At 48.8% G+C, this 27,168-nt stretch overlaps 1 protein-coding gene across 2 annotated transcripts in view; it reads left to right on the top strand.

Moving 5' to 3' along the window:
• Nucleotides 1–5,357: 5,357 nt before the first annotated feature.
• ATP2B4 (ATPase plasma membrane Ca2+ transporting 4) overlaps nt 5,358–27,168 on the top strand; it is a 93,181-nt gene continuing 71,370 nt past the window's right edge. For both annotated transcript variants that reach the window (XM_032621219.1, XM_032621230.1), the window contains exon 1: nt 5,358–5,772. The gene's annotated coding sequence lies outside the window, so the exon portion shown is untranslated. The remainder of the gene's footprint in view (nt 5,773–27,168) is intronic.

Genomic DNA, 27,168 nt, shown 5'->3' with positions numbered 1-27,168 from the left:
GAGTGCAGATGAGCTTGTCTTGGCTATCTGTGTTCTTATCTAGTTGCAGCCTTCTTTTATCTCCTGTCAGCTTGGCCCAGGCTAATTCTATGGACTTCTGTCTTGATATCTCTGCCTAGCAGTCTGACCCCCAGTTACTAGCAGGTACTCTTGTCCCCCAACCTTTGAGACCAGCCTGTGGCCAAATTAATTTCCTAAGTTCTGTCTTCCAGTTTCCTCCCCATCAGTAGCCTTGTCCTGGGTTATGTACAAGGACAAACAAAGGGCATGGAGGCAGAAGTTGCTTGGATAAATACCTCTGTCTATCCTGCCTTCAGCCATCACCAGAATTGTTCTGCAGGGCAGTGGGAGGAGAGACACTGGGAAGAATTTCAAAGTCCAGCTGGAGTCCCACCAACTCCAAAAAGCCTTCCCCAAAGGCTCCAGCCCATCTTTACCTTTCCCTTCACTAGACCCTCACTGGATTTTTCACCTGGATCCAAGTTTTAGACTTAATCACACACTTTGTTTTGTGATCTGTTTTATGTGTCTCCACAACTGATCAGAAACTTCTAGAAAATATGGACTATGTTAAATATAACTACATTATATAAAATTGCCCAGCATTGCACTGGGCGGGGATTATCCCTGCCTGCCACCTAGGTTTCCAAGCTACCAGACACACTGCTGCCACAGCCAGCTTGCTAAACATAGACCTGAAGTGGCCACTCAGGGCTCTGGACAGTCCATTCCCAGCCCATCTCCCAGCCTCCACTCTCTACACTTTCTGCCTCTGGACCTTTGCTCACAGCTCCACCCCAACCCACCTGCCCCCCCTCCCAACGCCAAAAACAGGCTAAAGCTTACTCTTCAAGATTTTCCAGGTACCTCCAAATACCATCTCTTTCCTAGAGCCTTCCTAATGTTTTTGTCAGAAGTAATCACTCCCTGGAATTTCCAGAGAAATATTTTCATAATCCATATTTCAACATATACTGTCTAGCACAGAGTAAGCACTCAATAAATATGTTTAAAAGAATGACTAAACACCTTCTATTGTGGTTATTTATGCTATGAATATCTCTTTTTCCTCCACTAAACTGTAAGTTTTATTATCTCTGTATACCTCATCTGGGCCCAATAGATGTTGAAACAGTAGACATTCAATATATGTGTACTGAATTGAATAGTAGATGTTCAGTAATGAATAAAATGAATGAATAAAATTCGCTGAAATGAGTGTATCTAAGTAGTAGGTACCAGCATAAAAGGTTTCTATATTACATTTCTATATTACTGACTACAAGTGACCAAAAAACCCAGTTTAGTCTAGATTATACATTCATAATGAGTCATGTAACTAACTCATTTGTAGGAATAGCAAGGGTACAGTAGGATATGAGGTAGAGTTGATTCAAACGCTTCCAGAACTTGGTCTCTAGCTTCCTTCTCTGTCTCTATCTGCAGGTAAGCTTTATTCTTTCCTATGGCAGGCGTCTTTCATGTGGCAGGGAATACAGTCCCTCATACTTCCAGAGCTTCACTCCTCTGAGTGTCCACTGCTGGAGAGAATCAAGCCTCATTTTCTTTTTGGCCTTAAACTCAAAAATCTGAGGAAAGAATATAATTGGCTCAGTTTGGGTCAGGTAGAGATGGGGCCTCTAATAAAATGACAGTTCCCGTATTAACAATGAGGAGAAAGACCACCTTAAAGAAGACCTGGGTCTGGGAGTGGGGAGGATATTTGCTGTTCTAGGCAGATAAAACAGTAGATATTCACAGGAAGGAGAGGTATAGTCTGCATTCAAGAAAGCTGGGGAGAAATGACACAGGTAATTTGGGGAACTCAAAGTGGGACTCTCAAGAGGCCAGAGGAACATACTCTGTTAACAGCTAAGGGAGAGACAAGGCTGACTGCATTTTCTTCAAGTAAGAGTCAGCTTGAGGACAGGGTCCACAGTGATGGAAGCCCACTAGACTGACCTGCTCTGGGGAGGCCATGACACCTGGATGAGGAGAGCGGGGCTAGAGCTCAAGAAGTAGAGAACATGCAAAGTCAAGGGCATGGCAGGGATAAGTAGGAAAAGGTTCTAGTCAGAGGCTAGTCAGCCAGCCATACATAACAGCCCAACTAGGAACTTTTGATGCTAGAGACAGTAACCCCCCTCTTGCCATGGTGGGGGAAGGGGCACAACCCTACTCTCCCACGCTTGGCAGTTACTTTTTTTTTTGCGGTACACGGGCCTCTCACTGTTGTGGCCTCTCCCGTCGCGGAGCACAGGCTCCGGATGCGCAGGCTCAGCGGCCATGGCTCACGGGCCCAGCCGCTCCGCGGCATGTGGGATCTTCCCAGACCGGGGCACGAACCCGTGTCCCCTGCATCGGCAGGCGGACTCTCAACCACTGCGCCACCAGGGAAGCCTGGCAGTTACTTTTATGTGTAGATTTATCTTTATCTTTATCCATTCTAGATTTCAAGCCCGCTGCTAAAAGAAACAAGGCACCAAGGCTCTGGGTTTCCAGAAAACACTGGAAGGCTTCAGGGGCTGGCTCAGTGATAGAGATCAGGTAGGTGGCAGCCACCCCACTCCTACATTCTCCCTCCTGTCTACAAGGGGGCTGGAGTTGGGATGGGGTCGGGGAGTTCTTCCCTCATCTCACAAACCCCCACCGATGAAGGGGACACTGGGCAGATCTACCTGACACTGGCCCAGGGACCCCAGCCAGTCAGAGGTAGGACAGACTTCAGAGCCCCTTTTGGCAGTACCTGCCCTGCACAGCCTGCCTCCCTGGAACCCAAGGAGTTTGAGGAGAGGATCTAGCCTTTCAAATACTAACCAGGCATCATTTCCCGGCCCCCACATGCCAGGCAGCCAAAGCAGACTCTTCCTTTAATGGGCCCACACATCTGGCCTAAATTGTTCCTCCTCCAAGACAAGTTTACGGAACAGTTAGGCAAGGCCTCCGCGCACAGCCACTGCAGACAAGCTTAAAATACGCTTTAATACATTTAAAGCACCATTTCAGAGACTGCCTTTCTCATGATAAAGATGCAACTGACACTCACTGGGGACTAAAATGTCAAGCTGTTGCAGTCCGGCAGGGAGCCTGACAAGCCATTAAATCTGCAGCTCTGTTCTGCTGATTCCTTTCCTTCCATTGCCCTGTCTTCCCCAACAATTGATCTGGGCTCCTGAAACTGACATTTTGGTAGGACCTTCCAAACTCTAACAAGGTACCGTCTCTATCCCTGCCATCAGTTCTTCCACTGAAATACCCTGGGGAGTGGAGTGGGATGGACCAGAGGAGTTGGAAGAGAGGCGGGGAGTGAATGAGAGCACACCTCACCTTTGGTGTCCTCTAAATGCCAAAGAGGAGGAGACTTTCAACCCCTAGGAAAAAAGGACTGCTTGAAAAACAATCCATGATGACTTCCAAAGAGGGTGACCCTAAACTCCCCTCCCCACCCCTGGAACCTTCCGTCTGCTGGGCTGGGCTGGAAAGGAGAGGCACAAAGATAGGCAGGGGCTTATTCTGGATTCAGCTCCCAAAATAGATGGCAGTAGGCAACCTCTAGCACCACATTAGGAAACTCTGAGTTCCGAGCCCAGCCCAACCACTCTAAAAAGTTTCTTTACTTTTGTCTCTTTAACTTTCCCTGGCTCAGAAATAGGACATAGATGAGTTATTGAGAAATATTAGGATAGAAAAATAAAGAGAGGAAAGAAAGGACCCCAATGTTAGGACACTGGGAAGGGTGTTAATAGGCAGAGGGAAACCAGTTGTGTCTAATCCACAACTCTGTTTCTCCACGTGCACATGGTTCTTCATCCCCGGGTAGGGAGGTCGGATGGCAAAGGAGGACAGGTGTGGTGTGAGGTGTTGAGTTAGGATGGGAGGATCAAAGAGGTCTCTTCCCCAACCCTGAAGTTGTGGCCAGTCACCCGTCTCTCAGCATAGTTTACAACTCTAACCTCTGAGGTGTGTGTTAACCTGCCTTCCATTAGCATATGAATGTGTGTGTGTGTGTGTGTGTGTGTGTGTGTGTGTATGCGCCTGCTGAGGTAGGTGTAGGACTATATCAGTCAATGAAGACATGCAGCGGGAACCAGTTGATGGTGCACGTTTGCACCTGAAAGCCAGAATTTTTCAGGCAAAATCTAGGAGTGGCACTGTTGCACAATGCTGGTGGGTGTGTGGCTGCTGGGTGTGATTAACAGTTTATAGTCTATGTATAAGTGTGCATGGATGTCTGAGTGTGTGCAAACTAAAATGGAAATGAGTGCCGGAACATGATACACGTGCAGGAGAGTACACAGGCTTTGGAGTCAGTCTGACTTGGCCTTGCATCCTTGCTCTGTTATTTACCAGGTGTGTAATCTTGGGCGAGTCACTGATCCTCAATCTCAACTCCGAAATGAAAATAATAAGACCCTTCAAGATTGCCATGAGCATTATAAACCATATATACAAAGCTTTTGGTGCCATAGCCCACACATAGTTGAACTCAAAAGTAGGCAGCTAAAAAAAAAAAAAAAAAAAGTAGGCAGCTATTGGGACTTCCCTGGTGGTCCAGTGGTGTTAAGAATCCGCCTTCCAATGCAGGGTATGTGGGTTCGATCCCTGGTCGGGGGAACTGTGGGGAACCAAGATTCCACATGCCGCAGAGCAACTAAGCCCGTGCACCACAACTCCTGAGCCCACGCACTCTGGGCCCCAACGAAGATCCCACGCGCCGCAACTAAGACTTGAAGCAGCCAAATAAATAAATATTAAATAATTTTTAAAATGTAGGCAGCTATTTTCATGCACTGTGGATGTGGGTACAGAGGCAAGAGGGAGCAAAATGTGACCTGGGAGTGTGTGTATGAACTCTGGGTGAGGAGTGCGTACTAATGTGTGTGTATAAGCAAACGGTGTACAGGTGTGTGCATCTAAAGCAATGCCTTCGCCTTCTCCAGTGGGCCCCCTACTCAGACAGGGGCAGGAGGGTGGCAGGGGGCGGTCCAAGTTTTCGCAGACACCTTGGGTTTCTGGGTCCTGGGTCTAAGTGAGTAAGAGGTTGAGAGGAGCTGCAGGAAGCCAACCGCCGGCAGAAGCTTCCTTTTTTCCCTCCACCCAGCAACAGTTGAATACCGCCACCCACATCCACTCCCGCTCCACCCACACCCTACTTTGCTTTCAACAAGGGAGAGAAAGGGCGGGGAGGAAACTCCACAGGAAAGAGGATTCCTCTCCTTCTTTCCCCATTCCGCCTTAAAACAAACCAGGAAGTAGCCACAGCTCGCAATCGAGCCACCTTAACAGTGAAGTAATGGTCTGGCTTCTCGCCAAGTCCCACCCCCGTTCCGTTTCTCGCCCCTCCCCTTTCTCCTCCCGCTCCGGCCGGGCTGGTGAGCCAGAGTCTGCCCGAGTTGGCTGGAGCTGTTGCCATGACAAGCATTTTCTCAAGAAAGCTCTGCTGTTGAAACCGTCTAAAGCTGGGGGTTGAAAGGGGGCACGAACTTCCTGGGGAACTATCCCTCCGAGGAGAGTAAGACCAGAGACACCCGCCCAGCTCCCCTGCACCCTTTCCTTCCAGAAACCTGAGAGGTCCTTCCCTTTGGGAGGGCCGGGGGAGGAGACCCAGCCCACTCCCTGGTCGTGGCTGGAAAGGCAGAAGAGACCAGCCAGCATCTCCGGCGTGGTTGCCACATTGGACCTCTGGGTGGTCACCCCCACCCTACCCCTGTGCATGGACAGCCAGAGGGAGAGTCCCGCGTGGAGAAGCCTGGATCTTTGCTAGAAAGAGAGGTAGGCTTGCAGAAAATGAATTGAATCTTGATTTGTAAACTTAGTTTCTTTCTTTCCTCTCAATGGCTTCTAAAACTCCCTGAATTTCCTCTGACTAGCATATTTCTTGCGACTGGGTTTAGGGTGTGTGTACGTGTGTGTGTGCGCGCACAGATTTGTCAAATACTGTATTTCCTTCCTAGATTCAGCTCTTAGAAACCATATAATCAAACAAGTGATTTCTCCTTTTTTCCCCCCTAGTTTTTGTCATTCCTGGCCTGTGGGTGTAGGGAAGTGGAGGGACTGTATTCTTCATACCCAAATTGAGCTTTTGGAAAAAGCATTTGTTTTCCCCCATTCGTTCCTGCCCTCCCCCTCCCCCTTGGCTTGGGAATGAGACGCAGAATGGAAAACTGTTGCAAAAATATTTTCCGGGTCCGTTCCCTTTCTTGAAAGCACCAAAGAAAAACGGAAAAAAAAAAATGAGTATGAAATCTTCAACAGGAAGGAGGGACACCAGTGGGGACTGAGGGAGGGGCTCACTGGGGGGATGGCTGGAGGTAGGAGCTAGGAGAAGCTGGGGGTAGGGAAGGGGAATGTACAAATTAAATTTCCTTGGCTTTGTAGAGAAACCTCAGCAATTTCTCTCTACCGCTTGCAAAACATCCTCAGACTTTCACGTCTATAATTAGTCGTGGAAAAAGCTGGGAGTTCCCTCGTACCGTTGTTGTTTGGTTGTTGTTTGAGTGTGTGCGGAGAGTCAAGAACCAACTGTATGAGTGTCTCTGAGGGCACTGCCCCATATATAGCTGTTCCCAAAGGGGAGAAGAGGTGAAGTTGGAAAGTTTGCAATTTCAAGGCTGGTGACTGTGGGGCTGGTGAGTGTTTGGTGGTTGGGGGTTGGCCACAGGCATCCTTGGGAGGGTCCCTGAGCATCCTGGGCCACTGCGCTGTCTTGCTGAAGAGCTATAAATTAAGGCTGGGATGGTCCCTCCTGCTTTCATCCATAAACATACTCGCTCAAACACTTGGCTTGCTCTTGGTGTGGAAGAGGCAGGCTGGTATCCTTTCCAGACGAGTCCAGCCTCACATACTCTTCCATCTCACTGAAGGATCCACCACTCTTCTCTTGCTGGGTGTGGGGGATGCGAGAGTGGCTAACCACATCCTGGGAGAGAGTGGGCACTCTGCTGGCCAGAGACAGTACCCTCGTGGGCATTCTTGCCGGACTTACAATAACTTGCAGTCAGTGCCAGCCAGCCTGGTAGGGGGGAACCTCAGCTGAAGAAATAGGCGGGCACTCAACTGGCACCACGTGGGGAGGGGAAGTAAAATCCCACTCTACCAGGCTACCTCCTCCTCTGGGTGGGGTGTCTGGCAGGCAGTCTTAAGATCCTCTTCTCCCTCCTTGAGACTCCCCCCAGAGCTGCCCCTTCTGGTCCTTCCTGTTTGGAGGACCCCCCCCCCCACCGCCTTTCTGCTCCCTCAGGTCCAGGCCCTCTTTACGAGGAAGGAAGGGAAGGGAAGAGACCTGGGTCACCCTAGGCTGCGACAGGCCACAGAGAGGGACCTAAGGGGTTAGGAGGAGCTGGGTGAGGGAAGGTTTAAGAGAAGGAGGAGGCCAGGAAGAGTTGTGGAGCTGGGTTCCCTTGCTGGTTGGCTAGGGGTGGTGGCCTGGGAAGCTGACTCTGGGAGGGGGTAAAAGGGTGCTCTATGAGGTGGGTCGTGTACCGAAGCTGGGGAGGGGGGTGGTGTGCGTGGAAAAGAAGCACCTGCCCCCTGTCCCAGCTAGTTTGGCTGGAAGAGTGGTAAAGGCAAGAGGTTAGAAACTGGAAAGAAGGAAGCAAAAGAATTGGAGGATAGCAGAAATGGGGGCCGGGAAGCAACAGGAACCAGTTTTCATCCTGAGGTTTTGGATGACTGATCCGCCTACACCCAAGGACAGACAGCTCCTCTCTCCCTAGATTCTGCTGGAGATGGGAATGAGGCCTTACCCAGTGGGCAGGGGACCCATGACAGGATCCATGCCTTGGTTCTGTAGAAAGCCAGGGAGGAGAACCTATTTCTTTGCTTCTGCCCGGGAGCCCCATCCTCCCTGCCACCATCTTGCAGAGGTACAAACCCCGAAATCACACCGCCCGCCACCCCACTGCCTGCGCCCTCCCATTCTGGGAGCCCATAATCCCACCGTTCCTGCAGCCGACCTTCCCGTTTTCAGTGCTCTGACTAGGGGTAGATTCTGGTAGGCTCGGAAGAACTTCTCCTTGCGAAGCAGAGCGCACGCCGAGGCGCCTGTCCCGTGGCCTTGAGTCGTGGGTGGGTGGGGCGGCGGGGGGGAACTCCCCGCAGCCCCCTTTCTTCCCGCCGGGGCCGCGGGGCGGGGTCGGTGCTGCCTCACACTCTCGGCCCCCTCCCCTCGGCGGCTCTGCGGCCACGCCCGGTCGCAGCCACTCCTGCAGCGCCGCTCCACCCTCGGGCTCTGCGGGAATCTGAGTACTCCTTGCACCGGGCGCTCGGAGCTGGAGCGGAGGTTACCTGCCTCTGGGGCCGTGCTGAGCCTCGGTTCCTTCCACTCCCAGTTACCATCTCCGTGTCCCTGGCTGGATTCAAGGTCAACTCGAAGGAACACAGCTCGTTTTTACCTCTAGGATTCCTAGCACCTAGGCGCTTGGTCAATGTTGGAAGAAGGAGCTGGCATTTTGGGGGAGCCTTGGAATCAGCAGATCTGGGGATCCACCTCATTCGGGCTGACTCCTAGCTTGCCCTGTGGTCTTCGGTTTCCCCCCTGCAAGGTGGAAAGCCTGCTCCCGCAGTAATGGTGGGAGGGAGTGCTGAGTCAGATTTGTGGGATTTCTACGGCTTTTGGTGTCAGAAGAAAGTCAAAATGGGAGGGCGCAGTTAGGGGCAGAACTGGCGCAGTTTGCCTGAGGTGTGAGCTCCAGAAGTCGTCAGGTGGTGTGGGGGAGGGGCAGCGGTCCCTGAGCAAGGGTAAGGGGGAGCCTTGCTCTTTGCCACTCTGACCGCAGCCTCTTGAAAAGAAGAGGGGTCCTGGGCCACTCAGCCCAACACTGACCCAGCAATTCAAATATTACACAGGAAACTGCCTCTTATTCAAGAATTTAACTTCTCTCAGCAACCCCCATGGGCCCTTTTCTCTTTTTTTCTGTTCTCCTGGCCTTGGACCCAGCACCTAGAGAGAGGGATAAGGCCTGCCCATTCCAGATCCACCAAAACCTTGGAGGGAGGAAAGGAGGTTGTTCATTCTTGGTCCCAGGACCTTAAGAATCATGATTGGCTTAGGTTGACACAGGTATTTGGTTTGACTTTGAAGAGGAATGCCCTACCCTAGGCCTCGCTGCCTTCCCAGAGTAATTCTTCCTGCCCTCTGACCTCTTCCCCCCAGCCTACCCTGAGACGGGGCTCTCTTCCCAGCCAGTTCCTTGCTCCTCAGACATGCATGCATTGACTTCTGTCATCTCTGATTGCTATTTGGTGGGTAGAGGTGAGAAGGAGGGAGGGATGAGAAAGGCCAGGTCTCTGGGTCACCAGGAAGGAGAACATCTGGGCAGAGTCAACTGGGATGACATCCTTTCCCCACTCATTTCCCCCTTCTGTAGAATGGGTCAGAGGAATAAAGCTGGCCCCCCGGGGCTGGAGTCCAAAAGGGTTGTGTGGAATGTTTTGTACTCTGCTTCCTCTCCCAGCATCTCTCTTTGTCTCCTCTTTCCTCTTTCCCTTGTATGAGCCATTCTTGTTCCACTGACTTATTTCCTCTGCACGTGTTAAAACACAAATGACGGGGACTTCTGCCTCCACCTTAAGCCAGTCCTCTGTGTTCAGCCCACATAAACGCGGGCTGAGGAGGGAAACCAGGCAGGACCTAGTTAGAACCAGAGCCAAGGACTCCCAGTCAGGGGAGGAGCGTTTGGAGGCAATTTGTGTTGGGAGAGGGGGTAGCAGAGACGCCAAAGGAGAGAAAAGGGAGGTGAGAACGTAAGTGTCAAGGGGCGAGGGTCCCTCCCTCTATTTGGACACTCCTCACTCTAGTTCTTCTCTGGCTACAGCCTTCTGCCTCATCATTTCTCTCTGCTCTGTTTTCCCAAGTTAAGTAGAGAAATCTTTGGGATAACTCAGGGAGATGGACAGCAATGAAATCAGTGAGATTCCTTTGCTTTTGCCTTCTTGCCGGATCGCTAGGGCAGAGGGAGCTTGGGGTATTGTGTTTATTGGTGGGGAGGTTAAGGACTCTCAGGTAAGCTCAGGGTAACTCTCAGCTCAGAACACTTCCTAGCATCTTGCTATGATCTTCCACCTAGGTTGCAAAATCAATGTCAGGGGTACAAATTAGTACGGCCCCTATGGAGAGCAAGTTAGCAACATCTAACAAAACAACATATGCATTTACCCAGCAATCCTATTTCTAGAAATTCATCCAGAAAATGCACATTCACAAATACAAAAAGATGTGTGCACAAGGTGATTCTTTAAGACATATTTGTAATAGCCTTACAATATTTTTCTTTAAATACCCTTCTAACAAACTTATTCACTTTTTAACCATTCCTGTGTGGTAAAAGTCACACTTTTTGGTGTCCAGTTCTACGAGTTTGGACAAAAGTGATCATCATATAATCACCACCGCCATGAGATACTGAACCACGGTGTTTGCCTTTCCCGAATGTCCTATCGATGGAATTGCACAGGATGTGGTCTTTTGTGTCTGACTTGCACTCAGCATGACACAGTTCAGATGTTCCCATGTTCTTGTGTGTCTCAGGAGTGTGTTCCTTTTTATTACTGAGTAGTGGTCCGTTGTTTCAGGTTGTTTATCCATTCACTAGTTGAAGGACATTTGGGTTGTGTCCAAATTTTTGGAGCTTGTGATTAAATTCGCTATAAACATTGGATTCAGGTTTTTGTGGGACGTCGTTCACTTCTTTAGGGTTATAATTTATAAGAAACTACCAAACTGTTTTCCAAAGTGGCTGCAGCATTTTGAACCAACACTGCATGAGAATTCCATTTGCTCTACATCCTTACAAGCACTTAGCATGGTCAGTTGTTTTTTTTGGGGGGGGGAGGGGTAGTGTTTTAGCTAGTCTCATAGGTGTTCAGAGGTACAAAATTAGTTGGTAATTAGACTTATTTGATGTCATCAGCCTGAAACGCAATCACCTAGTAAGAAATAAAGCAGGCATCTCTGGATGTTATCAACCAAAAAAAAAGCATCTGCTGGGGTAGAATGAGAGCCATCCTACATGATAACTGAGACTTCAAAAAAGTGAATTCATTAAAAAATAACATTAAAATTATGTGTTTGGGGAAAAGGGTGGGGAGGTGGAAACCAGTCTAGATTTAAAGAAACTAAAGAGATATTATAGCCAAATGCAATGCAGAAACCTTAATTGGATCTTGGGTCAAAAAAAAAAAAAAAAAGACCATAAAAGACATTCTGGGACAATTGGGAAATTTTTAATATAGATATTAGATGACATGTAATTTTTGTTAATCTTTAAAGGTGTGCTAGTGGTCATGACAAGGGTTTTATAGGAGAATATCTTTATGAAAAAGTATTCAAGGGCACAGTGTCTGCAAGTGGTTTTCAAATGGTTCAGCAAAAAATGTATATATATACCTCAAGAGAGGGCATACAAGATGCTAACAATTGGTGAATCTAAGTGAAGGGTCTGGAGTTGTTTATTGTACTCTTTTTTTCAACGTTTCAAATTTGAAATGTTTCCTAATACCAAGGTATGGAGAGAAGTACATGCTAGGAAGGACTCCCAGATTCCTAGACTGCCCTCACTCATCGCCCTGACTCCGGACCAACTGACCAAACGGGGCATATTTTCTCAGCTCTCTAGCACCCCCGCGCCCCCCCCCCCCAGCTCGCTGGCCACCCTCCCTGGGGAGTCTTTGTTTTCACTCTCACTGCTGTCAACATCAGGCTTTTCTTTCTGGGTGGGAGTGGCTGGGGCACAATGGGCTGGGCAGCTGGGCGGGCCAGGAGCAATGGGTGGAAGCAGGCACTTCCCCACAATGCCATGGGCCAGCTGAGGAAGCCTGCGGTTTGAGGGCTTCCAGAATCACCCACCTGCCTTCCGAGGAGGGTCCCCAATTGTAAAAGGAGGAATCCACCAACAGACCAAAAGTTGTTTCTGACCAACCTTTCACATCCCTTCTGAATTCTATAATGAGGTGCTTCTGAGAGAAGCCAGCTGTGCCTGCCCTGAGCCTTCACGTGTGGGCTAAGCAAGGGCTCCTAGGTCCTCCCTTGCTGGAGCCTGCATAGCGGCTGCACTGTCACTGACCCAAATTACTGTGCTGTCCACCACTGCCTTTTCAGCCTGGTCCTAGCTCTGGAGAGATATCAGGTTGCCAGGAGGTGTATCTCTCTCTCCCCCTCTCTTTTCTCCCTGAAAAGCTTGGGACTAAGGCTCTGTGTGACTCAGGGTTTTTTTTCATGTAGCAGAGGGCTCTTGATCCTTTAGTCAATTCACCTTCTGTCTTGCTGAGGGAGGCTGAAAGAGCAGAAGCCAGGAAGTTGAAAGGGGGCAGACAGGGAGGAGTTTGTTCTCATGTGCTTCCAGGCCTGCCAGAAGAACATGGGACCGGGAGTCAGAAAACTGGTGATCATGGGACTTCCCTGGTGGCGCAGTGGTTGAGAGTCCACCTGCCGATGCAGGGGACACGGGTTCGTGCCCCGGTCCGGGAAGATCCCACATGCCGCGGAGCGGCTGGGCCCGTGAGCCATGGCCGCTGAGCCTGCGTGTCCGGAGCCTGTGCTCCGCAGCGGGAGAGGCCACAACAGTGAGAGGCCCACGTACCGCAAAAAAAAGAATCCTCCTGCCAATGCAGGGAGCACAGGTTCAAGCCCTGGTCCGGGAAGATCCCACGTGTCATGGAACAACTAAGCCCTTGAGCCAGCCACAACTACTGAGCCTGTGCTCTAGAGCGTGTGAGCTACAACTACTGTGCCATAACTACTGAAGCCCACGTGCCTAGAGCCTGTGCTCCACAGTAAGAGAAGCCACCGCAATGAGAAACCCGCATGCCACAACGAAGTGTAGCACCCGCTACTAGAGAAAGCCCACGCACAGCAATGAAGACCCAATGCAGCCAATAAATAAATAAAATAAATTTATTTTAAATAAAGAAAACTGGTGATCTGGGCTTTTGACTACTGTGCGACCTTGACAGAGTCAGGTGATGTCTCTGGGCCTTCGTCTCCCCCACTATAAATTGAAACCAAGCTTGGACAAATAGGCATTTCTTTTTTTTTTTTTAATTTATTTATTTATTATTTTTTATGTTTTTGGCTGCGTCAGGTCTTTGTGGCTGCGTGCGTGCTTTGTCTCGTTGTGGTGAGCAGGGGCTACTCTTCGTGGTGGTTCGTGGGCTTCTCATCACCGTGGCTTCTCTTGCTGCGCAGCACGGGCTCTAGGCACGTGGACTTCAGTAGTTGTGGCTCGAGGGCTCTAGAGCGCAGGCTCAGTAGTTGTGGCACACAGGCTTAGTTGCTCCGAGGCATGTGGGCTCTTCCCGGACCAGGGCTCAAACCCGTGTCTCCTGCATTGGCAGGCGGATTCTTAACCACCGCACCACCAGGGAAGTCCCAAACAGGCATTTCTGATTCAAGATTCTCTTCTTCTACAAAGAGGCAAAACTCTCAACATCCAAACCAAGCTCTTTATCGTAGTCTAGCACAATGTAACAGCCTGTAGCTAAGTTCCATCCTTCTTCCCAGGATGACCAGACATAAGGAGACCTAAAAAGATCTGCCTTGTGGACAGCCACACCCTCAAGTTTTGGGACTAGAACAGGTTCTTAGAGTCCCCATCTCCACCTGTCTGTAAGTTTAATTGAGTACCTACTCAACACCTTCTAAGGCCACGATTCTGCTATGTCCTAAGCTAGAGAAAGAAAGATTAGCTAGAGATACAGAAATCCAAGCCTTCAGGTAGTTTACTATCTCCTAAGGAACATGATCCCCCCCCAAAGAGTTATTAGGTCCAACCATATGACATTGCCAGTTTGCAACCGCTTTTAACCTATAAAAGACAATTTAATATGATTCAACGTAATATTAATATTATTAGATGTTGGAAATCAGGAACTACAGTCAGTGCCGTGGGATGGAGAGATGAGATTTTCATCTGAACACTGGATTGGGTTTGGAGAAATTTGGGTAAAGCCACCAGTTGCTAGGCCGGCCTGTCCTATTCTCTCTCGATCCAGACTTTTGGCCCTGGAGGTAGACACATTGGCCGAGCCCTTGTCCAAACTTTGGTTGAGATTTCAGCATTAGCATTTCTGGTAACTGGCCAGGGCAGCTGCCCACGGGTAGAGAGGAGAGTGCTGTCCATCTATAGTCCACTATTGCTGTGCCCTGAATGCCCTGCTTCATATCTTGGGAATTGAGAATGGAGGAAACTAAGAAAGGAAGAAATAGGAAATATCCATCTAATTTCTCCCCCGTCTAGTGGCAGACAACAGCGGGGACACACACTTGAAGCCTCGTCTGGCACAGTGATACGGGAGCTGAAGGGGTATTGGAGGGAATGTGGGGACCAGAATTTGGCAGGGCTCACCTGAAAATTATTCTTGGGGGAGGTGATTGCCAAACAGGATTTGAATGAGGAGAGAAAATAGCTTTGATGAAGGAGAAGATGGGGGTGGGGGTAGATTGGGAGGAAGGGTTGTGCTGCCGCATCTGGCTGAGGACACTCAGCCGTCGTGGAGATTCGGATGCTCTGGCAGGTGAGGGAGGCTGTCTGCTCCCTCCTGCTGAAATGCCTCCAGCCCTCTGTCTGAGCCGGCACCTGGGTCTCAAGCAGGATGGCATCTGGCCTCAGCAGCAGCCTGCTCCCTGCCTACTCTCCTGGTGCCCATGGACCATTAGGATGCATTTTGATGTTTTCTCCCCTGCCTGTACTACAACCTTCTTTGTGGGGAGCACTCATAGGACATCTGTTAGGATGCTAGGATAGGCAGAGCTGGCATCCAAACTTCCAGGGGCTTTCTGACCTTGGTACAGGGGAGGTCGGTCACCAGGCTTTGGGCTGGGCGGTAGCTCATTTTATTGAGCCAGGCATTTGAGATGGATAGAGTTGGAGAAATGGTCCAATTTCCCTTTATCGCAAGTGAGAAAACTGAAAACTAGAGACTTGCCCAAGGACACCAGACTAGTTGGAGGCCAAGCCCAGTTCTCCCCACTCCAAGTCGGTGACTGGGCCCCTGAGCCCCTCAGTGCATCACTGCGTGAGCCAGATCAATACCAAACCACGCTGGTACCCGATTTCTCTACCCATGTAACTGGGAGGATTATTCCAGCCCCTCTTAGGATGACGTGTGACACGATGAGGTCATGTGCTAGAAGCTTTTTGGACGAAAGATGCTAGAAACCATAAAAGTGCTGTGCTGTGATTGCTATTATTAACAATTAAGGTCATCAGGACTAGAGACTATGCAAAGGAGAAGCACTTTTGGCACCACCCTTATCACTGTGTATCTCCTGATGGACCTGGTTTTCTTCCACAGCCCCTCCCAGGCAGCTGGGCCTTGAGCTGGGAGAGGCAGGATAATGGAGAGGGGAAGCAGAAGTCCTGGAAAAGGACCTCCTTCTGCCTGGGTGTCCCCAGCCCAGCCCTTTTCTCAGGATGTGGCCTCTCAGAAGGAGTGTGGAGGGGAAGCACTCTGACCTTCACTTCTTCCTTGGCAGCTGACTAACCCAGGTTGGCTGGGAGCTCTGATTTGGGGGCTAAGAATCAGCAGGGTTGAGCCACTGTAGTGGGACAGCACAGATCGATTTTATTGCCAGAGACAATCTGTCACTCATTTGCTCGTTTATTTATTTATTTGTTCATTCAACAAACACAAAGTAAGCACGAACTGTGTGCCAGGCGCTGTGTTAGTATTTGGAGAGAAGTGGCGTCCGGAAGGCAGGGAAGGACTAAAAATCACCTACTTTCAGCTCAAGGACAAGTGTCCTGAGCCTGGGCGCCCACAGCAAACTCTGATTGTAGCAGTGTTCCAGAGAACTTGCGTTTGTGTTCTTGGAGAATACCTTTAACCCCCGAACTCAGGAAGATAAGGCCTAGATTGAAGGATTGAGCTGGGAGAGGCACCTCTGTGTTACCAGTGAGGCTGTGGCCTGATGATGAAGGACTTGCCCTTGTCCTTTGCGTTCTGGGCCAGGGCCTGGTGCTGGAGCTGGGTGTTTGTGCAGCCTGGTATACCCAGTCCTTGGGCTGGCATCCCAGTGTCATCTGACTTTGTAACCCCCTTCTTACGTTCTCAGAATCTGATGGGGCAGAGACGTTCTGTTGCCGGGATGCGCAGAGTTCCATCTGAATGGAACCTCGGAATGAAAATAAACTTCAAGAGAAACCCTCCAGTTTCTCCTCCAATCCTTACTTCTCATTTCAGCCCTTCCACCCTACTTGTGACATTGAAGGATAAACGAGTGGATTTAGATTCAGTTGATACATGTTATACACATCTTTATTAAACCTCAGTTTTCCCATCTATATCGTGTGTATAATATCACCTTTCCTTATCTACCCTATAGAGTGTAGTGATGGACAAACGAGATACAGTAGATGACAGCATTGGGTAAACGCTGAAGTGCTGGATGTATGTAAGGCTTATTGTTCCAGGGCCCCTTCTCATTTTCCAGTTCGCATTTCGGTCCCCTCTACTGCCCAGTCGTTTGACGCCGCTTGTCAGCACATCCTTCTCTGATCTCTCACTGTCCACTCCAGATTCTGCTCTTACCGTGTCTTCTCTCCTTGCCTAGATCAAGATCTAAAACGACATTTGTTGCATCTTAAATAATACCAACAGTAGAAGTAATAGTCTGAGCTAACATCCATTATGTGCTAGGTATTAAATTTGGATTATCTCATGTAATGTTCTTTTTTTAAAATTTATTTATTTATTTATTTTGGCTGCGTTGGGTCTTCGTTGCTGTGCACGGGCTTTCTCTAGTTGCGGTGCGCGGGCTTCTCATTGTGGTGGCTATTCTTTGTTGTGGAGCACGGGCTCTAAGCATGTGGGCTTCAGTAGTTGTGGCACATGGGCTCAGTAGTTGTGGCTCACGGGCTCTAGAGTGCAGGCTCTGTAGTTGTGGCTCAGGCACTTAGTTGCTCCGCGGCATGTGGGAGCTTCCTGAACCAGGGCTTGAACCTGTGTCCCCTGCATTGGCAGGCGGATTCTTAACCACTGCGCCACCAGGGAAGTCCCATCATTTAATATTCTTAGCAGACAACAAAGTAATACTAGTATTATCTTCATTTTACAGATTAGTAAAGATGTTCATAAAACACAGGCTGAGGCCCAACCCAAGTGTGGGCCATTTCTGAATTTCCTCTTTCCATTGCGGAATGACTGAGTGGTTGACAAGAACAGGGAGAGATTCGACAGCATTTATTGAATGTTGACTAAATACGCTGATTTCAAATTATGTCACAATAACCACCTTCTGAGACAGGTACTGGATTTGTCTTAGACATCATCTGGTTGCAGAACAGAACCAACCCAAAGAAGCACAAGTAAAAGGGGGCTTTAGGAGGTTACAGAGAAATATCACAGGATTAGCAGTGCAGCACCCGGTGGACCGCGTCTTTTCTCTGGAGCTGCTAGCACTCTCTTCTCTGCCTCCCGGTCCACATGCGCAGCACCCATTGTGGTTCACCAAGCAACAGGTTCGATCTCCAAATTGATATGACCTTCCTGCTTAGCTCTCCAAAGTAAATTAACTCAGTTTCTCCATCCAAATGTCAAGAGATGCTGACTTCCAGCTCACGTCCAATGTCCACCCCAGCTAATTATCCGTGGCCTGCTTGAGGAGAGTGTGGACTGATCAAATCATGACCACCCAGGTCTATCCCTTCAACAGGGGCTATGGGTGGGAGCAGGTGTTTCTAGAGGGGAAATCCTGGACCTTAGGTAGATGCAAACCCAAGTATGCTCTTTACCACACCGGACTGTCACTAAGGACGTCATGGAGATGATGCCCTGCATGCAGCCCCTAAAGAAGAGAGCATGTGAGTTGTCCCAGGATCTGCATGTTCAGGTGGGCCTGGAGAAATAAGAATACCATTTTTGAACTCTGCTATATGCCAGGCATTTTATGTGCGTTATCTTTTATCCTTACAACATCCCTACAATGTGTCATTGTTTCATTTTATAGATAAGAAAGCTAACACTCAGTAAGCTAAGTTAGGGCTAGGCTGATATTTGACCCAGGCCTGTCTGACACTAAGACCCTTTCTAGTAACCAAGACTCACCAAAAAAAAAGATATTTTACGTTGATCCTGCTGTAATGTATGCTCCATGAGGGCAAAGATCTTAGTCTTTTTGTTCACTTATGTATCCCACCTAAAATAGTTTGTGGCATATAGTAAGTGCTCAATTAAAAAAATCATTGAGTGGATTTTGTTTTAGTATCTTCTGCACTCCTGGGCTTCCCATGGTCAGAGGGAAAAGGGTAATATTCTAACTGTTGGAGGATGGGCCACTGAAATAACTGGGGTAACCCTCTGGGTGTGCCTCTGATCCCTACTCAACTCTACTTTGATGGGAGACATTAGGAACAGTCCCTCAGCATGGAGGAGTCTAAAGGAAAGTATGGCCCTATATCCATCTGTGTCTCCTGTCCTGTACATCTGACCGAAGACACTTAGCCCTGTGAAGGGAGCAGGTGAAAGGAGATTTCCCAAACACTGGAAAATACACTTAATGGAACAGGAAATAGGATGCCGAGCTCCTCTATCCCTAGAGAAAATAATGCTAATTTCCATTGGGTTTCCAGCCCCAGGATCCAGAGTTTACCAAATCCTGAATCTCTTCCCATGCCCTTCTATATAGCAATGCCCTCTGTCTTCAATCACCCAGACAGCCTTCCCAATCCCAGATTTGGGAGAGTCAAACGGAACTGGGTTCAAGTCTGCCTTGCCATCCTTGTGACCATGGACAAGTTTTTCCGTGACTGGACTCAACTTTCTCTGAAAAAAGTGGATAACATATTAATAAAGAGTGCTACATGTTCTGAGGGACTGGCCCATAGTAGGTCCTCGTTGAATTTCAGTTTTTCCTCTTCCATCCCTCCAGTTCTCCCTTCCTTCTACATGGATCCCACAAGCCTGCCCACCTGCTCCCTGCTAACTTTTGGGCTGAGTACCTTTATAAAAGGGTCATAGCCCATTGTCTCCAGGTAACTGAAAGGCCCAGAAGGCCCCAGCTTCCTGCAACTCTCCACCAAAGGGCTTTAGGGGCTGACTGCGGACTCCATCGTTTCCACATGGCAGGTTACCCTCTCAGTGCCATTTCCAAGATTGTGCTCGATCCTTGCACAGCAAGAGTCCCGGCAAAATAAGGCAGAGTGGCAGGTGGAAAGCTACAGTCACCTCACCTTATTTGCTCCTGCCTTGCATTCCTCCCCCTGGAGGTATACTGTAAGAGCCATGCTGGGAAATCTCTTGTTGATGCAGGGAGCCAGACTGGGTGACGGTGCTCTACTTGGTTGTAGAAGCTGTGGCCCAAGGATGCCATTGCTATCATGCAGATCATCTGCCAGCTGCCACTGGACTCAAGCAGGCTACTTAATAAACAGGCCAGGGGACTTCCTTGGTGGCGCAGTGGTTAAGAATCCACCGGCCAAGGCAGGGGACACGGGTTCGAGCCCTGGTCCGGGAAGATCCCACATGCCACAGAGCAACTCAGCCCATGCGCCACAGCTACTGAGCCTGCGCTCTAGAGCCCGTGAGCCTACATCCCGTGCTCCACAAGAGAAGCCATCGCCATGAGAAGCCCACGCACTGCAACAAAGAGTAGCCCCCGCTCACTGCAACTAGAGAAAGCCCGCGCACAGCAACAAAGACCCAACGCAGCCAAAAATAAATGAATAAATAAATAAATATTAAAAAATAAACAGGCTGGAGAGTCCCAGTCTGGGATCTTCTCCTCTCTGCCCACTACGCACCCACACAAACTCTAGCTGGTATGAAGTGGCAGCTTGGCCAAGGTAATGCATGAACCAGAACTTGCCCTCCCTGCGCTGGAAGGGGCTTGGCGGTGAGAGGGTGGGTTCTTGCTCCTGCTTCCTGTGGATTACTGAAGTGCTCCAGGCTCTCTTGGAGCGGAGGAGATTCTCCAGCCCCCTCCCAGTCTCTCAGGGATGGCATCCAGTGACAGGAGATGCTTTCAGAAGAAGTGAGTATTAACCAAGTTCGTGTGAGCAAGCCTATGGCAGTGTGGTTGCCGGGACGTGTCAACTTTTGTGGCTCTGGCTACAGCATCAGCCTGGCCCACACACAGCCTATGAGCTGCTTGAAGGGAGGAGTGGTGCCTTCGTTAGCTCTGTTTAGCCAGTGTTTAGCACAGCTCTTGGTTCAAGGAATGATCATCATTCATGATGAATGACTGAATAAACAAATAGAAATGTTTCTGTAAACTAGAGTCAAGATCACAGCAGAGTTTACGTTTTTTCTTCCCAGGGTCACCATCCCTGTTCAACACTTCATCATCTCATGCTGAATAATTGCGAAGGACTCCTAGTGACGAGCAGGGTGGTCTAGAGGAACGAGTTCTAGATTAGAAGTTGCGAGATGTGGACTTTGAACCCTTAAAATTGCTCTTTCACTTTGGGGATAGATCAGGGCTGCCGTCTGTTCAGGTGCAAAATGAATAGTCTGGCCTAAGTATACTGCAGGGATGTTTTAACTCCCGATTCTCCTCATACCCAAACAACCCTGCAGATTACTTAGAGTTGGTTAGCAAATTTTAAAAATAAGATTTTCCATAGAAATCCAGATTTCTTGCCTCTTCTCCAAAAGTGGAAGTCTGACAAAACTCCTGCCTTTTTTCCATGGCAACAGTTAGCAGGAACTAAGTAACTGCCACCCCCTTCAGACACGCGTATGCTTGCTAGTTTGCCACAGATTCCTCCTCTCCCTGCTGCCTACTGCCTAATGCTCAGCCTGCTTCACTCATTTCTGTGCCTGCCTGGTCTGTGTAGGCATTTGAATTTGCAAACCTAGAATGGGGAAAGCAAAACTTCTAAGGGTGGAGGCAAGGGCACCTAGGAGGGGGTAACAGCTCAGCTGGGCTTGGTGGCAGAGACTGGGGGATCTTCCTGGGAGGTTGGTGACTGGGTTGTGAAAAGAAACAGTAGCCAATGCCCCAGGAGACTTTGCTTAGGGACTTGGCCTCCAGGATTTGTTAAGCCTGTCTGAGGAAGCTGTCCCCACTTCACCTGTTTCCTTTTCCTCAGACCCCTGCTGGGAGATTTTGAGGCTCCCTGGGGCTGCCTCTGTATAACTTTACCTGGCCACTACAAGGCGGGGAGGAAGGCTGGGGCTCCATCTTAGAACCCTGGCAATGGTGGTAATTCCCTTTTCACTTCTCTCACTAGTGTTTTGGGCACAAACAGGTCAGATCATTGGAATAAATACAACATGAGGCAACCCAGGCTGCCAGCTGTATTCAGATCGGTGAAGTGCATGTTCTCCTGTTAACTTACTCAGCTTATCTCATGCACCTGTTGCTGTAAACAGCTGTACTTCAGAGCTCTGCAAGGCTGGCCAATCCCAAAGTCCCTTGTCTAACTGGAAGCTAACTCGTGCCCCAGTGTAAGTCAGGGCTGTTTCTTACTCAGCTCCTTAGTTATCCTGTCTAAGCCCTAGGCAACTCTGCCTCTCTCTTACCCTAAGCAGGCAGAACATCCCCTGCATACCCACTCACAGAATCTGTTTTTTGTACTTTCTGGTTTGCATACTTTTCTTAAGGGATAAGTAAGACTTGCATAAGTCCAGAGATAATTGTTAACATTTTGGTGTATTCTCTTTTATTCTTTTATATATGTAGGTGAGGTGACTCTAAACATTTTTAAAACAAAATTGGGACTACATTGAATATCAAGTTTCTGATTCAAATTTTTTTCTTACCCAATACTAAGTCATGAGCATTTTCCTACATCCTAAGAAACTGGCCACGAGTCAGTTAAAAATATGGTCCATGGGCTTCCCTGGTGGCGCAGTGGTTGAGAGTCCGCCTGCCGACGCGGGGGTTACTGGTTCGTGCCCCGGTCCGGGAGGATCCCACATGCCGTGGAGCGGCTGGGCCCGTGAGCCATGGCCATTGGGCCTGCGCGTCCAGAGCCTGTGCTCTGCAGTGGGAGAGGCCACAACAGTGAGAGGACCACATACCGTTAAAAAAAAAAAAAAAAAAAATGGTCCATGGAATCAAATAATATAGCAGGCAACCTGAGGCGAAAGGTTGATGTGATTTTGGAAGGGAAATAAAGATACTGTTGCCTGCACCCTTTGCCTTGAAAGTTGACAGTCTGGAGCCAACCTGGGTGGGGCATAGTAGTCTGAACCTGGGATGAAGAGATCAGAGAGGGGAGAAAGCTTGGAATTCTTGAATTGCCTTTGAAAATTCTTTCCCTCTGTGTGTCTGGATCCCACATGAGGGTCCAGGCCAACTTGTGTTTGAAGTGAGAGTTAAAAATGTAAAGTGGCTTTTACACAGGCTCCGTTAAGGGCCGGGCTCTCTGGAAGAAGATGTGGAACACCCTAAATCAAGCCCCTGTAATGTAAAGTGGCTTTTACACCTATGAGTGGAATTGCTCATTAATGGCAGAGAGGCTGGCTCCTCCTGCTCTCACACTAGCCCCTGGTTGGAAAGAACCACATGGCTTTCCCGCCTTCTTTCTCTTAAATGGGTATGTGTGAAAGAGGCCTAGTATATTTTATCTTGGGCTGCATATATTTTTTAATTATTATTTTTTCAATTATTTTTTAACATTTTATTTATTTTTGGCTGTGTTGGGTCTTCATTGCTGTGCACGGGCTTTCTCTAGTTGTGGTGCACGGGCTTCTCATTGTGGTAGCTTCTCTTGTTGCAGAGCATGGGATCTAGGCACGCGGGCTCAGTAGTTGCGGCACGTGGGCTCTAGGGTGTGCAGGCTTCAGTAGTTATGGCACAAGGGCTCAGTAGTTGTGGCTCATGGGCTCTAGAGCACAGACCCAGTAGTTGTGGTGCAAGGCTTAGTTGCTCCACGGCATGTGGGAGCTTGCTGGACCAGGGATCCAACCTGTGTCCCCTGCATTGGCAGGCAGATTCTTAACCACTGTGCCACCAGGGAGGTCCCATCTTGGGCTATATTTTTAAAGAAAAGAAATGTTTTTTGTTTTTGTCTTTTAAAATAATCATCGAGGACTAGATCAAGGAGGGGCAGAGAGAAAGGAGTTAGGAAGAGCAAGAGGCTGCCACCACCACCAAAATTAGCAAATGTAGGGCTGGGGACAAAGACGAGGTCAAGTGCATATGATGGAGACAGAAAGTCCCTGTGCTTTTGGTAGGTAGCTCAACACCCCTCAACAGTTAGGATGCTTTGGAATGAAAGCCTAAGGTGTCAGCCTCTTAGAGGTTGCACGAACCAGCAATTATACATTTGAGAGTGACAGAGAGTCTTGGTGACCACCATGATGGATATAGGCTTATCTGAAGAATGTTGGCACTTGTTCAGTGCAGGCTCAAGGGCTGGGACATGAAGTCTTGGGTTCATCCGCGAGCTGGTGCCACCTCCCTATGTGACTCTGGGGAAGCCTTCCACCACTTTGTGCCCTGGCCCACAGGGAGGTTTCACCTTCACACTTTCCTCCTTCCTAGGGAGGTTTCATCCCTGTACCTTCCTCCTTCCTAGGCCATCTTAGGGAGGTAGATGAGGAAGATGGAGGGAGCTGCTTTGGTTTCCATTATGAAATAGAGGCATCTTTGTTATTATACTAGTTACTCCAGAAACTCCTGCCATAACACAGGAAGATAACAGACTGGGTGGTATCATTGCAGGTGTCACCCAACTGCTAAACTTCAGCCTTTTCATTCTCCTTAAAATATCAGATAATATAATTCTGAATACCTTACAGGATCATTACAAGAATCATATGAGACAGTGGATTTAAAAGTACTTTGTACAACGAAGATTCTTGAGTGGGGAAGCCCCTCCTCACTCATGTGACTCCTCTGAGGTTTGGAAGGCCTTTTCTCCAGCTCATCTAAAATTTGAGCCCTCTTTCTTAGGTAGGGTGGGTTCTCTCCATGCTGTAGATGGAGGGTGAGACCCAGCAAGTGTGAATGGTTTGCTCAAAGTAGGTAAAAAAGCTGGAACTCTAGAGGCACTAAAAAGAGCCCCTTAATGGAGTTCCACTCTTGACCATGCCACTAGCTAACAGCGCGACCTTGAGCAAACCCCTTAACCTCTGAACTGAGGTTTCCTCATTTGTCATTTGTTTCTAACCATGAGAACTGTTAATAGATAATCTAGGGGGAGAGTGTAGAATCTAAATAGAAGTATTCTGAGAAGTTAAAAGCACTATACATGTGTGAAAGTACGCTGTTAGCGAGAGCTCAGAGCTGTTCCTGAGGATGTCAAGATGAACCAGTGTTTAAGGCTACAAATCCTAGAATCCTATTATATCAGAATTGGAAGGGGCTATCACTCAACTCCCTCAATTTTACAGACGAGAAAAATTGAGTGCAGGGAATCCACACAGTCCCCACTTGTACCCTGACCAGGTCACACTCTACTCTAGGGCTCAGGTTCCCCACATGTGTGGGGTGCCCTCCAGTTTTACCTCTCCCTCATCCCAGTGCGGAGGAGTGAGGACTGAAGAGATCGTGCACTCTGCATACACACCATAGTGTCCTGTGTCAAAGGCTCTCAGATTTGCCACAGTCTTCCCTTCCACTGGGATGCTAACGTCTAGAAGCGCCCCAGTATTTGTCCCTGTCCTCTGACATCATGCAGCCGCCGATAATCAACATTCGTGAAGCGGGCGTGCTGGGCAGAGTGGGGAACTCGGCCCTGCGCCCGGCGGTCACAGCAGCGCCGGGACAGGGCTCTCTGGAGGATCAACTGTGCTGAGCAGCTGGCTGAGTCATTGAAAGCGCAGGGTTGAGCTCTCGAGTGTTTAGGGAGGCTAGGTGAAGGGCGGGGTGAGACCTGGAAGGGCTCCTGCGGCTGAAAGGTGGAGATTCCTCCCCAGGGTGTGGCACGGGGGAGGACAAGAGTCCTGGGGGAGGATCGGGGGCTGCCGGGCCTGACGGCGCGGTGAGTCACTGCCTCCTCTGAGCAATCGCGGGGCGGAGGGGTGGAGGCCGCCCGCCTTCTCCCGGGCTTTGGTGCAGAGCCAGACTTGGAAAGGGCCGAGGCATTTGCTGCCCCAGCTGCTGCCGTGGCCAGGCCCGGGCGCGTTGGGGGCCGAGCTGCGACACGTCGGAATCCGGCCGCCCCGGGCCAGGGCGAGGGCGAGGGCTAGACCGGCCCAGCGAGCGGAAAGGGAGGCCCGGGGAGCTACAGCGGCCCAGCTGCTACCCTGGGGCTCCGCCCGCCTTACCGTACAGAGGCCGGCGACGCAGCGTGTGGAGGCTGGGCCGGGGATTTCGTGCTGGCGGGAGGCTCGGGAGCTCATCGCTGGCCTCCCGCGCCCAGAGCCTGCATAGAGCTCCCTGTCTGGGTGGGGTTGGTAGCAGCAAGAGGGCCCAGGAAGTCTCGGCGGGAAGGGGTGGGGGTTCTCCCCGAGCTATTTCACTTTGGATCCAAGAGGAGACTGGCGTTTAGGCCTCTGCCCCCAGTTGCTCTCTCCCTCCATTGTGAAATGAAATGCCTCTCTTCCACCTCTCCCCACCCAAAGCGGGGGACCAGGTCACTGCCGACTTCTCCCTCCCACCTTCCTTCTGTGCCCCTCCCGCCTTCTGGCTCTCTGGTCTCTAGAGGAATAATGCAAACCAGCCCTCTGCCCTGCTTCCCTTTACTCCCACCTCTACCCAACACCTCGCCCAGCCCACCCCCTCACCACGGCCCCAAATGAGAATTTCTAAATTGGTTGATATGTTACTAGCTAACATGATCAAATGCAGTATATTGACTGTTGTTAAATGGCAACTTTAGACCGTGAAGTCGACAACAGAAAGTCTTATCTAAAAGAGTCTTGCTAACTTAACTTTTGGTTAAGATCCATGACTTTGATCATGCAGATTAAAAAATGTTGCTGGCGGAAATACTGGAAACATATTTTTCTTTCTTCTCTCTCTGATCTCTAGCTCTATCTTTTTCTTCCTTTTATTTCTCTGGTGCACAAAAATGGATGTTTCATGATACATATTCTTCACTGGTTTATGTATGTCTCTCTTTTGCTACTTACTTATATAGGTTATTAATGTATTTTAATAACCTGTTAAAGACACCTAAACTCACCACCCAATCCAAAAATGAGATCACTACCATATTTTGCATCCACCTGTAAGCCCTTTCTATGCTATCCCCCTACCTCATCACCCATCCCAACCACTATCCAGAATTTTGTGTTTACCATTCTTTGGATAAACATATGTATGCCTAAACAAATATTTAATCTTACTTCATATTCTTTATTAAAAATATATACAGTGTACAGTCTTCTGGGGCTTGCTTATTTTCATTCAATATTATAATACTAAGATTCGTCCCTGTTGAGTGTAGCTGCAGTTCATTCATTTTCACTGTTATGTAATATTCCATGAGCGAAGCTATCACCCTTTTTCACCATAATGAACAGTACTACCGCAAACTTTCCTGTTCATGCTTTTCTCTGCAAGCCACTCCTAGGTATCAGTCTCGGAAGGGAATTGCTAGGTCTTACTATGTGGACATTCAGCTTTATCAGATAATGACAGATTGTTCCCAATATGTTTGTAGTGCTTCTGCCTCTACCAGTAAAGTGTAAGAGATGCTGTTGGTCCATGTCCTCTCAAGGGCCTGGTATCATCAGACTTTCAAATTTTTGCCAACTGAATGGTGTAAGTAGTGTCTCTTAGTGGTCTTGATTGGCATTTCTCTGATTACCAATGAAGTTGAACAGCAGAAATAACACTTCACAGATCAGACCCACAAAAATTGCAGACATTGGAGTTATTGGATACAGAAAAATTTTAAATGTATTTAATATGTTAAAAGAAATAGGAGGGTATTGAAAGAATGATGTAGGGACAGGAAACTCAATTGACGAGGCAGATATCCAGAGACAACTTCTAAAAATGAAAAAAAATACAATAAAAGAAATTAAAATTTCAATGAATAGCTTAAAGCAGTATTTTGCAGCTAAAGATAAAATTAACGAGTTGTAAGATACTTCTGAGTAATTATAGACAACAGAAGACGGAAGAGATGAAGATGGAAAATGTGGAAGAGGTATAGGGGCATAGAAAAATAGATCAGAGATTGGCCACATAGTAAATATTTTAGGCTTTGTGGCCCATATGGTCTCTGTCATAACTACTCAACTCTGCTGTTGAAACATGAAATCAGTCACAGACAATATATAAATGAATGGGTGTGGCTGTGTGCCAATAAAGCTTTATTTACAAAAACA

The sequence above is a fragment of the Phocoena sinus genome, chromosome 1 (genome assembly GCF_008692025.1).
Source record: "Phocoena sinus isolate mPhoSin1 chromosome 1, mPhoSin1.pri, whole genome shotgun sequence".
NCBI lineage: Eukaryota > Metazoa > Chordata > Mammalia > Artiodactyla > Phocoenidae > Phocoena > Phocoena sinus.
This window is presented reverse-complemented; position numbering and strand designations above follow the sequence as displayed.